Below are 14542 nucleotides of genomic sequence, written 5' to 3' on the forward strand. Positions count from 1 at the left end.
GTGATTTATTTATTTACCCATTGTCTGGATCTCATGTTCTAGAGGCAAAGATTTCCTTCTTGTTCTTGATGTAGAAGTCAGATCTACTCCCCAGTCTTTCACTTCATTCCTTCAAGACTGGCAACAAAGGGATTTCCTTTCCCACAAATGTAGCTGATGACACACTTATATGAGAATTATAGAAATTTCGGCTCCTGAGGTCATGATATGATAGCTTCATTGTATTCATGACCTTGGGCAAGTTACTTAGCCTCAGTTTCCTCAAATATAAAATGAGGGGATTGGATGGGATATACTCTAAGATGCCTTTGAGTTGTAGACCTATGACCCTGTGATACTAAGAATTTAGGAGACAAAATTAACTCATGATCTGACTCATTAAACCACGTGCTTTTTTCTGGCTCCCTAACTAAGGAACTTTTGAGGAGTGCCCAGAGCCTGATACAAGTATTAATATGGAAACACAATGTGAATGGTGCTTCCTTTGTGCTGATCGCCAAGACACAATCTGGCACAACAGTTTTGTTTGATAGACAGCACTGGCCTGGGCTTGTCAACTAGCCAATGTGAAATAACATTATTACTGTATAATGTGGAGTTCAGCGGCATAATATTTCAATTGTATGACACACATGATGAAAAGATTTTAGAGTTCTCAGCTGTTTACATAATTAGCACTGCATATTTGTGAAATTAAGGTATCACTATCACCTTTATTACCATATTTTCTTCTTCTTTCCTGAGTACTTGATATGTGTGTATATGTGCTAACTTTACAGAGCCAACACAGGAAAATCTCCCATTTCTTCCATGTGCCATCTGAGAAGGAGGCAGAATCTCCAACTCTATCTTGCTCTCTTGCCAAATATCTATCTGTCTATCTATCTATCTATCTATCTATCTATCTATCTATCTATCTATCTCCTTCTATATATGAATAGGTAGATCTGATGCTAGATCTATGTATCTATAGAATTTATGTACTTATATATTTATATCCATCATTTATTTATATATAGAGATATATCTATGTAAATATATGAACATTTATAATCTGCTTGTCTGTCTCTCACTGTCTGTCTGTCTGTGTATCCGTCTGTCTATCAATCTACCTATCTCTATTTAGTCAGTTCTCTCTATCTCTATCTTTCTCTATTTCTCTGCCTTTCTTGGTCTCTCTGTCTCTCTCCTCTCTTTATTCATGTCAATACTAAGTCAAGAGAAGGAAGAGAAGATCAAAGGGAAACTCATCTTAAAGACATGACTCCGGGTATATTGAATTCCTCTAAGATTGGAAGCTGTAAGCAGTCACAGACTGTTTATCCCTGAAAAGATGGTTCCAAGTTCCCCTTCTATGTCACTGTCCTTGCTCCTCACCAACTACATATTTAATTCTGCTATGTTTTCTGGCTAATTCCATCATAACATAACCCACTGTCTGTCATCAGTCATGGATCCCCTATGACATTTTAAGTAGTCTAACTCTACTTGAATGGTATTATGCAAATTCTTTTTAAAATGTGGTCTAATAGTCATGGAATAATCTCTATTTTCATCTATTTAACCAAATAGATGAAATAATTCTACATGGATCAAATCTCCCTTTCTTGAAAAAGCACTGACCTTAAAGTCAGGAGAGGCAATGTTCAAATCCTGTCCCTGGCTCTCAGAATATAGAATGATATGTTTCTAACTAGAAAGGACCTTTGAGGCACTTTAAGATTTGCAAAGCGTTTTACAATTTATTATTTCATTTTATCTATACAATAGCCCTAGGAAGTAGGACTACTATTATTCCCATTTTAGACATGAGGAAACTGAGGCAGACAGATGTTAATTGGTTTGCTTAAGGTCACACAGCTAGGAAGTGTCTGAGGCCAGATTTGGTCTCAGGTCTTCCTGACCCTGCCAGGTCCAGTGAGAACTACATCTAATGAGCCAATTAAATGCCTGAATGTCAAGCTCTTCATTTTACAGATGAGGAAACTGAGTCCCAAAGAGATTATGCATCTTGTCTCAGATCATATAGTACAAGTAGCACATCAGCAGAGGTAGCATTTGAATACTAGTTCTCTGACTCCATGAATTTCCTCCATTTTGAGAGAAAAGATATTCAATTCCAGATTGCAGGTCACTGAAGAGAGGAAAAAAGACTGAGAATAATCCTACATGTGGAGGAGTTAGCCTCTCCATAATATCCCTCGTTGCAGTTTACTATGCTTAAGGCTTTGGAGAATATCCCCAGGTAAGTTACAGTACTCTCAGATGAGCTGAATTACCTTGCTCCCAAGGAGAAAACTCATTCATTTTGTATATTGTCTGATATATTCTCATCTGAATACCTTCTCTAATTTCTGTTTGTTATCAGCTTGGATAAATTAGCTTATTTGCTATTCTCTACATTTGTTCACTGTGGAATTGGCTTTTGGTGGGAATACAGTCAAGCACTGTATATGTACCTTGGAGCACTGTTTCTCTGTTCAGGGATAGCAATCAGGAGCTTAGTTGTAACCTAAAAAAATTGTCTCTCCTAAACTAACAATATTTGACACTGATCTCCTTGCTGTTCCTTGCCCAAGACGATCTATCTCCTGACACTGGATATTTTCACTGGCTGCCCTCTGTGCCTGAAATATTCTCCCTCTTTAACTTTGCCTCCTGGCTTCTTTTAAGTCCCAGCTAAAATGCTGTTTCCCACAAGAAGCCATTACTGATCATCCTAGATGCTAGTTCTTTCCCTCGATTGATTATGTCCAATTTATCCTTTATATAGCTTTGTAATGCTTTGTAAATTCTGTGTAAACATTAAAATATTAACTAATATTAATAACCAATTTTCTAATTATCACAAAAAAAATCTTCCTCTTGCAAAAATTATCTGAATTCATTAGAGAACATAGATTTAGAGCTGCAAGAAACTGTAGGTATCATTTGTCTAACCCTTTCATTTTACCAGTGAGGAAACTGAGGTAGAAGGAAGTTCAGTGATTTGTACAGGTCAGACAGAAAGCATATGGAAGAGCAAGTTATTAAAACCCTTCTGGATTCAGAGTCAGCACTCTTTCCACTGAACCATGGATGCTGTTTACTGGTAAGTAAGTACCAAGACAAACCTATGGGCATGCTATCCCACTTTCCCATTTCTGTAGCATTTCACTTCAAATTTTCTTTTATTTTAACTGCATATTAGAAAACATGACTGCTAAGTAACAAGCCCCATGCTGGATCACTCCCTTGTCATGGCCCAGGAACTCATACAGTTCAATGAAATCATGAGCTATGCTGTGCAGAGTTACTAAAGACAGACAAGTCAGCATGGAAGGTAGAAAATCCCAAGGCCAGTATCAAAATGATGAAAAAAATAACATTACTGGGAAAGAGCATGGGACAACCACAACTAGCTCCAATAGTAATGAAAAGGCTGGGTCAAAGCCAAAATGAAGCTCAAGTTTGGACACATCTGGTGACAAAAGTAAAGTCTGATACTCTAAAGATCATCATTGTATCATCATCATTGCCTGAGATGAATGAACCAAAGTAAACTGAATGTGGAGAAGGATTAAATATAGTCATCTTGGGTGTCATTGAACATAAATGATTGGGAATGGGTGAATTTAATTCAGATGATCCATACATATACTAATATGCTAGAGAATCCCTTAAAAGAAATGGAGTACCTCTCATAGTCATTAAAAGGGTCACAAACAACACTGGAGTATAATCTCAAAAATGACAACAATATGTGTTCAAATCCAAGGTAAACCACTCAACATCACAGCAATATAAGCATAAGTTCTACCCACTGATGCTGAGGAAGGCAAAGCTGATCATTTCTATGAAAATCTGTACCTTCTAGAAATAATATAGAAAAAAATGTCACATTCATCATAGGGGTTTGGAATGCTAAAGCAGGAAATGAAAGAACAATTGAAATAGCAAATTTAGCCTTGGAGTACAAAATAAAGTAGGCCAGAGACTAATAGAGTTTTGTCAAGATAACTCACTGGTCATAGAAAAAGACCCTTTTTCAGCAACCCAAAAAGCAAATCTGCATACAGACATTACCAGATGGTCAATATCAAAATCAAACTGATTTTTGTAGCCAAAGGGGAAAAAGTTCTATACAGTCAGTTAAAACAAGACCTGGAGTTGACTGTAGTTCAGATCATGAGGTTCTTATTGTAAAATTCACACTTCAATTGAAGAAAGTAGGAAAAAACCATCAGATTGTAGAAGTATAACCCAAATAACATTCTTTATGAATATGAAGTGAAAGTGATGACTAGATTTAAAGGGTTAGATCTGGCAAAAAGAGTGCTTGAATAACTATGGTCAGAAGTTCACCATATTGTCCAGGAGGCAGCAACAAAAAACATCCCAAAGAAAAAGAAGAGCAAGAAAGCAAAATGGTGGTCTGATGAGGCTTTACAGATAGCTGAGGAAAGAAGAAAAGGGAAAGGAGAAAGGCAAATACCTGTCCAACTGAATGTACAATTCTAGAGACTCTCAAGAGGAGAAAAGGTTTTCTTAAATGATCAATGCAAAGAAATTGAATAAAACAATAGAATGGAAAAGATAAGAGATTTCTTCAAGAAAATTAAAGATATCAAGGAATTGTTTCATGCAAAAATGGGCATGATAAAGGACAAAAATGGTAGGGGTTTAACAGAAGTCAAAGAGATTAAACAGAGGTAGCTAGAATACAAAGAAGAACTGTACAAGAAAGAGATTATCATCACAGATAACCACTATGGTGTGGTTATTGATTTAGAACCATACATCCTGGAAAATGTTAAGTCAAGTAAGTCTTAGGAAACATTGCTAATAATAAGTCTAGGGGAGGTGACAGAATTCCAACTAAGCTATATAAAATCCTGAAAGATGGTGCTGCTAAAGTGCTGCACTCAATATGCCAATAAATTTGGAAAACTCAGCAGTGGCCACTGGATTTGAAAAAATATAAGTTTATGTCCCACTCTTAAAGAAGGGAAATGCCAAAAAACATTCAAATTACCAAACAATTGTGATCATTTCACATACCAGCAAGGTTAGACTTAAGATGCTATAAGCTAGTTTTCAAAAATATGTGCTATGAAAATTACCAAAAGAATAGAGTATCCTTTTTCTTTTTAAAAAAAAAAACAGTATTTTTCCCCAGGTACATGTCAAGACTATTTTTAACATTCATTTTTATAAAATTATGAGTTCCCAATTTTTCTCTCACTCTACCTCCCCTCCCCTCTTCCTTAAATAGTAGACAATTTGTATAGGTTATGCATGTGCTATCATGTAAAACATATTTCCACATTAGTCACAGTTGTGAAAGGAAAAAAAATAAATTACAATAAAAATTCATGAAAAAGAATAAAGTAAGTGAAAAAAGTATGCTTAGATAGTCATTCAGAGTTCATCAGTTCTTTATCTAGATGTGGATAGCCTTTTCCTTCCTGAGTCCTTTGTACTTGTATTGGATCATAGTGTTACTGAGAAGAGCTGAGACATTTATAGCTGATTATTACACAATGTTGCTGTTACTGTTTACACAGTATCCAGGTTCTGCTCATTTAACTTTGCATAAGTTCATAGAAGTCTTTCCAGGTTTTTCTGAAATATGAACAGTCTGATTTTTTGAGAGGCAGAGGAACTAGAGACCAAATTGCCAACATTTGATGAATTTTGGAGAAAGCAAAGAAGTTCTGGAAAAACATCTACTTCTGCTTCATTGACTACACTGTGTGGATCATGATAAAATGTCACAAGTCCTCAAAGAGATGGGAGTTCCATATCATCTTACTTGTCTGCTAAGGAACATGTAAGTGGGTCAAGAAGCAATAGTTAGAACCAAGCCTTGAATACCTAATTAGTTTAAATTGGTAAAGGAGGACAACAAAGATGTATACTGTCACCTTTTCAAACTTACATAAGGAGTACATCATGTGAAATCCAGGCTGAATGTTTCAAAATGCAAGGATTAAGGTTGATGGAAAGAATAGCAGCAATCTTAGATATGCAGGTGATGCCAATCTCAGTGCAGTCAATGAAGAGGAATTAAGAAGCCTTTTGTGAGGGTCAAAGAGAAGAGTGTAAAAGCTGGCTTGATGCTTAATCACCAAAAAAACAAAGATCATAGGGACTGATCTTATCACTTCCTGTCAAATAGAAGGAAAAGAAATGAAAACAGTGTCAGATTTTATGTTCTTGGGCTCAAAGGTCACTGCAGATAGCAACTGCAGCCATGAAATTAAAAGATGCTAGTTCCTTGGAAGGAAAACTATGGCAAATCGGAAAAGCATATTAAAAATCAGAGACATCACCTTGCTGACAAAGGTCTGCATGGTCAAAGCTATAGTTTTTCAAGTAGCAATGTGTGACTGTGAGAATTGGATTATAAGGAAAACTGAGCACCACAGAATCAAAGCTTTCAGATTGTGATCTTGGAGAAGACTTTTTTAGAGTCCCTTAGACAGCAATGAGATCAAATCAGTCAATACTTAAAGACATTAATTCAGACTATTCATTGGAAGGACAAATACTGAATCTGAAATCTAATAGTTTGACCTTATAATGGAAAGATAGGATTCATTGGAAAAAACCCTGATGTTGGGGAATATTGATAAAGGAAAAGGTAGAAGATGAGATGGATAGATAATATCATGGAAGCAATGAACATGAGCTTGGACAGATTTTAGGAGACAGTATAGGATAGAAGGGCCTAACATGCAATGATCCATGAGGTCATGAAGAATCAGACATGACTAAACAAATGAATAAGTAGAAGAAAGAAATAAGCTTTGTTTTTATGAGTAGCCATGGCCAAAATGATTGTGTTTTGTTCCAGAGTTGTCCTGGTCTTTAATGTCTTCACTTTCTGATTTAATTCTAATTCCAATGAAAAATATACATTTCTTTATTTATGTCCTCATAAAGAGTGACTGGTGTTTCTTATACCAATGCACATTCCAGACTCTTTGTGATGCTTTATTTTATGTAATCTTTAAATATCTATATATTTATATTTCTATAAACAGCTATACCTTGAAAAAAATGTGGGTGTGCTACTTTGGTAAGACATGGTCAAAACTGTTCCCTCTGACTTATCATATCAAGAAATGAACCAAAGGCAGGGCAGAACCAAGATGATAGAGTAAAAGCTGGGACTTCCCTGAGCTCTCCCCCAAAGTCCTCCAAATATCTGTAAAACATGACACTAAACATATTCTACAGCTACAGAACCCACAAAATGACAGAGTGAAACAAATCCCCAGTCCAACACAATTTGGAAGGTTGACATGAAGGGTTTTTCATGATGTGTGGGGAGCAGAGTGCAGTCTAGCAAGGGCCACACTGGCACAGACCTGCTGAAGCAGGCCTCAGAGAACTGAATCATTGGTGGCTGTGATGATTTCCAGGCTTCTCAATCCACAAATGCCAAGGGGCTAGATGGGAGGGCTCTATGGGACCTGGGTTAAGGGGGAGCACCCAGTCTGGCAGGCCCCACCTCCAGCTCCATGGGGGCAGGGGAAGTGGCAGTGGGTGGTGGTGGCAGTAGCAGCAGTGGTGGTGGCAGCAAAGGCTGCTTCCAGAGTTCTGGGCCCACAGACAGTGGGGGATCAAGCAACTGATACAAAATCCTTGAATCCTGGGACAGTATACCCACCCCACTTCCCCTGGAAGCAGAGTCCTACCTTGACAAAGAATAGAAAGTCAAGTGTTTGGCTGGGAAGATGAGCAGACAATGTAAAAGAACTTAGATCATAGAATCATACTTTGGTGACAAGGAAGATCAGGGCATACAACTAGAGAAGGATAGAAGAGTCAAAACTCCTATATCAAAAGCTTCCGAGAGGAATATGAATTTGTCACAGGCCATGGGAGAGCTCAAAAAGGATTTTGAAAATCAAGTAAGAGAAATAGAAGAAAAATTGAGAAGAGAAATTAGAGTGATATAAGAAAATCAGGAAAATTGAGTCAATTGCTTGCTAAAGAAAACCCCCAAAAATACTGAAGAAAATAATACCTTAAAAAATAGACTAGCCCAAAGGGCAAAAGAAATCCAAAAAGCCAATAAGGAGAAGAATGCCTTAAAAAACAGACTTGGCCAAATGGAAAAGGAGGTCCAAAACCTCACTGAAGAAAACAATTCTTTTAAAATTAGAATGGAGCAAATGGAAGTTAATGACTTCATGAGAAATCAAGAAATTATAAAATAGAACCAAAAGAATGAAAAAATAGAAGACAATGAGAAATATCTCACTGGAAAAATCACTATCCTGGAAAATAAATCCAGGAGACACAATTTAAAGATTATTGAACTACCTGAAAGCCATGATCGAAAAAGGAGCCTAGACATCATCTTTCAAGAAATTATCAAGGAAAACTGCCCTGACATTCTACAAGCAAAGGGTAAAATAGAAATTGAAAAAATTCACCAGTCCCATAGGCCAAAAGGAAGACTCCTAGGAATATTGTAGCCAAATTCCAGAGTTCCCAGGTCAAGAAGAAAATATTGCAAGCATCCAGAAAGAAACAATTCAAGTATTGCAGAAATACAGTCAGGATAACACAAGATCTAGCAGCTTCTACCTTAAGGGATTGAAGAGCTTGGAATATGATATTTTGAAGATCAGAGGAGCTAGATTTAAAACCAAGAATCGCCTACCCAACAAACCTTAGCATAATACCTCAAGGGAAAAAATGGAATTTTAATGAAATAGAGGACATTCAAGCATTCTTGCTGAAAAGACCAAAACTTAATAGAAAATTTGATTTTCAGATGCAAAAATCAAGAGAAACATGAAAAGTTAAATAGGAAATGGAAATCATAAGAGACTTAGTAAAGTGGAACTGTTTATTTTCCTACATGGAAAGATGATATCTATAAGTCATGAGGCTTCACTTAGTGTTAGGGTATTTGAAGGAAATATACATACATACACACATACATATATATGTATATAGACAGAAATACAGATAGACAGACAGACAGACAGACAGACAGACAGACAGACAGACAGACAGACAGATAGATAGATAGATAGATAGATAGATAGATAGATAGATAGATAGATAGATAGATAGATAGATAGATAGATGGATGGATGGATGGATGGATGGATGGATGGATGGATGGATGGATGGATGGATGGATGGATGGATGGATGGCACAGGGTAAATTGAATATGAAGGGATGATATCTAAAAAACACAATTAAGGGGTGATAGAGGAATATACTGGGAGGAGAAAGGGAGAGAGAAAATGAGGTAAATTATCTCACATAAAAGAGGCAAGAAAATGGTATGACAACAACATGGAAGAGGGAGGAGTTGATAAGGAATGAGTGAATCTTATTCTCATCGGATTGGACTTAAGGAGGTTCTTGCTATTGTTGCTGTTTGTTCTTCATTCTTGAAGAAGACCATGACATCAAGATTATGACATGACTTGCAGTTGACTTTGATTTGAGTGAGGGAGGGCTGTGTAAGCTCATCAACTTCACTTTCTTCTCCAGAGTCATATGGGTCCAGTGTCCTGTTATTCATCAGGATGACTGGAGATGGCTCAGGATGCAATGTGAGATGCTGGCCCTTTTAGGTTAAAGTCTTATCACATTCTCATTTTGAGTGAGATACACCCATTTAATGAATAGGCTTCTTTAAGTAGTTACTCAAGTGAGGACCCCTTGAATAAAAAAAAAAAATCAAACTGGGAGGGGAAGACACTCGGGGTTCTTGAGTAAAGCAGAAAGTCACTATTTAATATTCACATTCACTCTGTGCTAGGTGTGTGTGGACCTGTTATCCAGTCTATGAGCTCCAGAGTGAATTGGGTTTAAGGCTTGGTCTTAGCTTAATGAGGGAATAACATACACACTCAATTGGGTATCTTATCCTACAGGAAAGTGGGGGGAAGGGGATGGGGAGATGATAGAAGGGAAGGCAGATTGAGGAAAGGAGTACTCAGAAGCCTTTTGGGAAGGCACAGGGTCAAAGGAGAAAACTGAATAATTGGAGGGAGGGGTGGGATAGGATGGAAGGAAATATAGTTGATCTTTCACAATATGTCTGTTATGGATGTATTTTGCATAACTACACATGTATAACCTATATTGAATTATTTGCTTTTTCAATGGAAGTGGGTGGGGAGGGAAGAAGGAAGAGAATTTGGAATTCAAAGTTTTAAAAACAAATGTTAAAAAATTATTTTTACATGCAACTGGGAAATAAGATATTCAGGAAATGGGGTATAGCAATTATCTTGCCTTTCAAGAAAGTAAAGGGGAAGGGGATAAGAGAAGGGGACGATAAAATGGAGGGCAGACTGTGGAAAGGGGTAATCAGAATGCATGCCATCTCAGGATGGGGAGGAGGGGAAAGATGGAGAGAAAATTTGGAACTCAAAATCTTGTGAAAATTAATGTTGAAAAGTAAAAACAAATAAATAAATATTTTTAAAAAGGAAAAAAAAAAGAAATGAGGCAGACAGAAATGTTTCTGGGTTATTGGCTTTGAAAGCTAGCATAAACTCTTTATCATAAAACATTATATTTCCCTGAAAGGTGAACTGTTTTTTCAGCTGTTCAAGTCATATGAAATTCCTTCTTGTCATGACAGGTCACTGCACAGAAGTTGATGGCCTATTGCTGTCTCTCTCAATATCTGCCAATGCATTACAGACTTCCTCAATGGTCTGGTTCTTCCTGGTGGACTCCAAATACATGGCTTGAATCCTTTGGCTTTCTTGTTCCTTTTTATTAGAGAGGTGTAAACTGACCTTGTAGATCTAGTCATTTGTCAGTTTCCATGATCACTGTCCCAAGTGCTGACCAAGCAAGTTGGAAAGAATTCATTCTCATATCCATGCTTCTGAACCTCAGTTGCCCATCAGAACAATGCAATGTAGTGAGGAAAAAGGCTCTCCATTTTAACTCATTGACTTTACTTTTGTTATTATATTTATTGGAGGAGGTTAATTTTGTCACAAGAATCGGAACAACAAAGCTCCACAGTCCGTAGGTTCAGTCAACTGAAAACTGAGTTGTCTCCATTATTAGCAGCTCCACCCCCACGTATATGCATGCACATGTGTGCACACATATGTATGTGTGGGTGCATGTATGTATATATGTGTATATGTATACATGTACATATACATATTTTTCTATGTAAAAATGCTTCTCTGGTTAGAATAAAAGTTTCTTCAGAGTAAGGACTATTTCATTTTTGTTTTTCTATCCTCTACTTAATACCTGTTGATTCATATGAAACCCTGTAGCATCACAACCTTGGCAGATCCAGCTGAGTCCTTTTATTCTAAAGGCTTTCATGGGTTAAAAAGCTAGTTCCTAGTTAGAATTTTATGTGGCTCATGTTCAGGATACAGTGGGAACTTCCTGGTGTATTTTGTACAAATCTGCCTCTGGCCAACTCTTCCAAGAAGAAGGGTCATCAGTTGGATTAATTTTCAACTTATCTATGATGATATAATCTCAAGAATTCATATTACTAAAATCCCCATTTCCTAATCTATTAAAAGTGTTCAGAATTATTTCACATCTTTCAGTTTACAAAAGAATCTAAATTCATTAAACTATGTAAGACAATAATAGAGAACATTGGCTCACCCCACCTCTTCCTGGAGTCTCATTTGTATCTAGCCCTTCAAATTTATGAGGAACACCCCTTCCCCCAAAACATCACCTTGGAAAGAAAGCAAAAAGGCAATCATGGGCTCTCAAAGCTTTGCCAACAGGATACAAGTCCTAAGAAGTTCTTACTCAACTGGCAAGATGACCTCCAGAACCTTTCCTTCCAGGAAAAGCATGAGTCATGGTTTATTTCACTCCTGACTTTCTTGCCATCTTCTCCTTCTTTCTAATGACCTTCCTCAAGTTCAGGGTCACTGACCTAGGATCAAATCAATTCAGCCATGGCTCCTGAATTGAGTGTATTAACATATCTGAAAAGCCCAATTATTGTCCCAATAAATGTCCCAACCAAAGTGCTTCTCCCAGGCCACCTTTGTGTGTGGTCTCCGCCATCTCCTCTTTCCCTGCTTTTTTTTTTTTCTATTCTAGACTGAACTCCCACCTTCTGCTAGAAGCCTTTCAGCATCCTCCTTAGAACTAAAGCCTTCTGTCATAGATTATCTCCAAGTTTCTTGTCTAGTTATCTTCTTTTTGAATAGCTATTTGCTTGTTGTCTCCAACAATAGATTATAAACTCCTTGAGGGCAAGGACTATTTTTGCCTTTCATTGCACAATGTCTGACGCATTGTAGGTGCTTAACAAATATTTGATTTGACTTGGCTGTTGGCACAATGACTGACTGTATGGCAGTTGCCATAGTACTAACCTACCTAAATTTAGAGACCCTCATCACCAATTTGTTTGCTTTGTGTCAAAAGCTTTTGTTGCAGCAATTCTCAAAGATTATTCATTAAATGATGCTAGAGAGGGGTGCAATAATCTGCTTAAGAGGAGGACCCACACTGACGGCAACCAAGAAATATTGCAGTGCTATATAGGAAAAAGAAATATTTCTCCATGTTCCCCCACCCCCCAACAAAAATACTGTTACACAATATCTCAGTGAGTTGCTGGGTATAATGTGACAAGTTCAGTTATTCACCTTAATGTCCCTGAACTTCCTGAGAATGGAGATTATCCTGTTTTTATTTGTATCTCCAACTTTAGCACAGTGCCTGGACCATAACAGGTGCTTAATAAATGTTTGTTGACTAACTGACTACAAGAGACTAAGTTATTGGGTGGGCATTTTCTCTGAGTGGTCCAAATTAAATTAATCTTGTGGCATCTCAGAAACACCCTGGGATTCTGGATTATCTTAAATTCCCACACGGTTGGGGGGGTGGTCAACTCTGAACTTCAGCAGACTGGCATTTGCTTGCTGCCTTCAGCAGATTTGCAGATTTCTGTCCCCCACCATTATTCCTTTTTGCTAATCACTTTGTCACCTGACAACACAGCTGACAAGCTGTACTCCTGGAGAGAAGATCCCAGGATACTGCTTCAGAGGAGTGGTACTTCAACTAACCTTAATTTCCTGGAACACGAGCTACCAGGTTTAGACATTTCATGGCTAACCTCAGGTCCTATTCTTGAGCTAGTTACTAATCACCTCTATTATCAGCCCCAGTGTCCAGTGTTAGGGAGGAATTTAAGTCACTAGCACAGAGAAACACTGCTATTTCAAGCCAAAAATAGTCTGACGCTTCTATTCAGAAATAGGAAGTAGCAATTGAAGCATACAACTCATTCCTCCCCAGTGGATAGTCTTTGAATTCTCTCCAAACCTTATTTCCTTTTCCTAAATGTGGGAAACACTTCCTGTCTGTACATGATCCAATCCAAATGCCAAGAAATATACACTTACAACAAAAGAACATCTTTGTTCTGAGAAGAAATCGCATCAAACCTATTTAAGATAAACCAGGAACATAAACTGAAAGCAAATTTTACGTATATTTATGTATTCACTGCGATAGATAAATTGTCACCAACATAGGTTAAAAAGTAAAGTTCTAATTTTTTTTTTCTTTTCTTTCTTTTTTTTCTGTTTATCTATGGCATTTGAAGCACAAACACCCAAGGCATGCCCCTCAGAATTTTACTATTTCTGGGTGCCCATGAATAAACAAATAATGAAAAAACCTTGTTTGTCATAATCAAATGTACTGCTTCTTTTCATATTACCTTCATAGTGTTATCAAGTTAAATATTTTCTGGACCTTTAACCTTTAAAAGAGTATATAAAGAAAAGAAACGTTAAAAAAATTAGCTCCATTCAACAAGCATTTACTAAGCATCCCTCTACCTCAGTTTGCACATCTGTAAAACGACGTAGGAATTAGTATATGACTTCTGAGATTAAGGATGCTGGGTGCTAGGCACTGTGCTAGTTACTGGGCATACAAGGACTAAAATGTAAACAGCCCCTTCCCTCAAGTTGCTTAAATTCTACTGGAAGAAAAAGGAAATTCTGAACTGATAAAGATTCATATGAAATATGCTCAGGTGGGTGCAAAGTACAATACAAATGTAAGGTTATATCATAATTGTTGTCATTATTGTTACTTGCTGAAGAATTACTTTTTGGATTTTTATGATGGCTGAATCCTCCTCCTTCTCCTCCTCCTCCTCATCATCATCATCATCACTATATCAAGTAACAAGTTTCTAAAGCAATTCTCCTTTAAGTCTTTTAACAACCTTGTGAGGTAGGTGCTAGAAGCATTATTCCCACAATTCATGGATAATGGTGGGGTAGCTAGGTGGCTCAGTAGACACAGTGCTGGGCCTGGAGTCAGGAAGACTCATCTACCTGAGGTTAAATCTGGCCTCAGACACTTACTAGCTGGTGTGACCCTGGGCAAGTCACTTAACCCTGTTTGCCTCAGTTTCCTCATCTATAAAATGAGTTGGAGAAGGCAATGACAAACCACTCTAGTATCTTTACCAAGAAAACCCCAAATGGGGTCGCAAAGAGTCAAACACAACTGCAAAATGACTAAAGAAGAAATAGG

This window comes from Notamacropus eugenii, chromosome 1 (genome assembly GCF_028372415.1).
Source record: "Notamacropus eugenii isolate mMacEug1 chromosome 1, mMacEug1.pri_v2, whole genome shotgun sequence".
NCBI lineage: Eukaryota > Metazoa > Chordata > Mammalia > Diprotodontia > Macropodidae > Notamacropus > Notamacropus eugenii.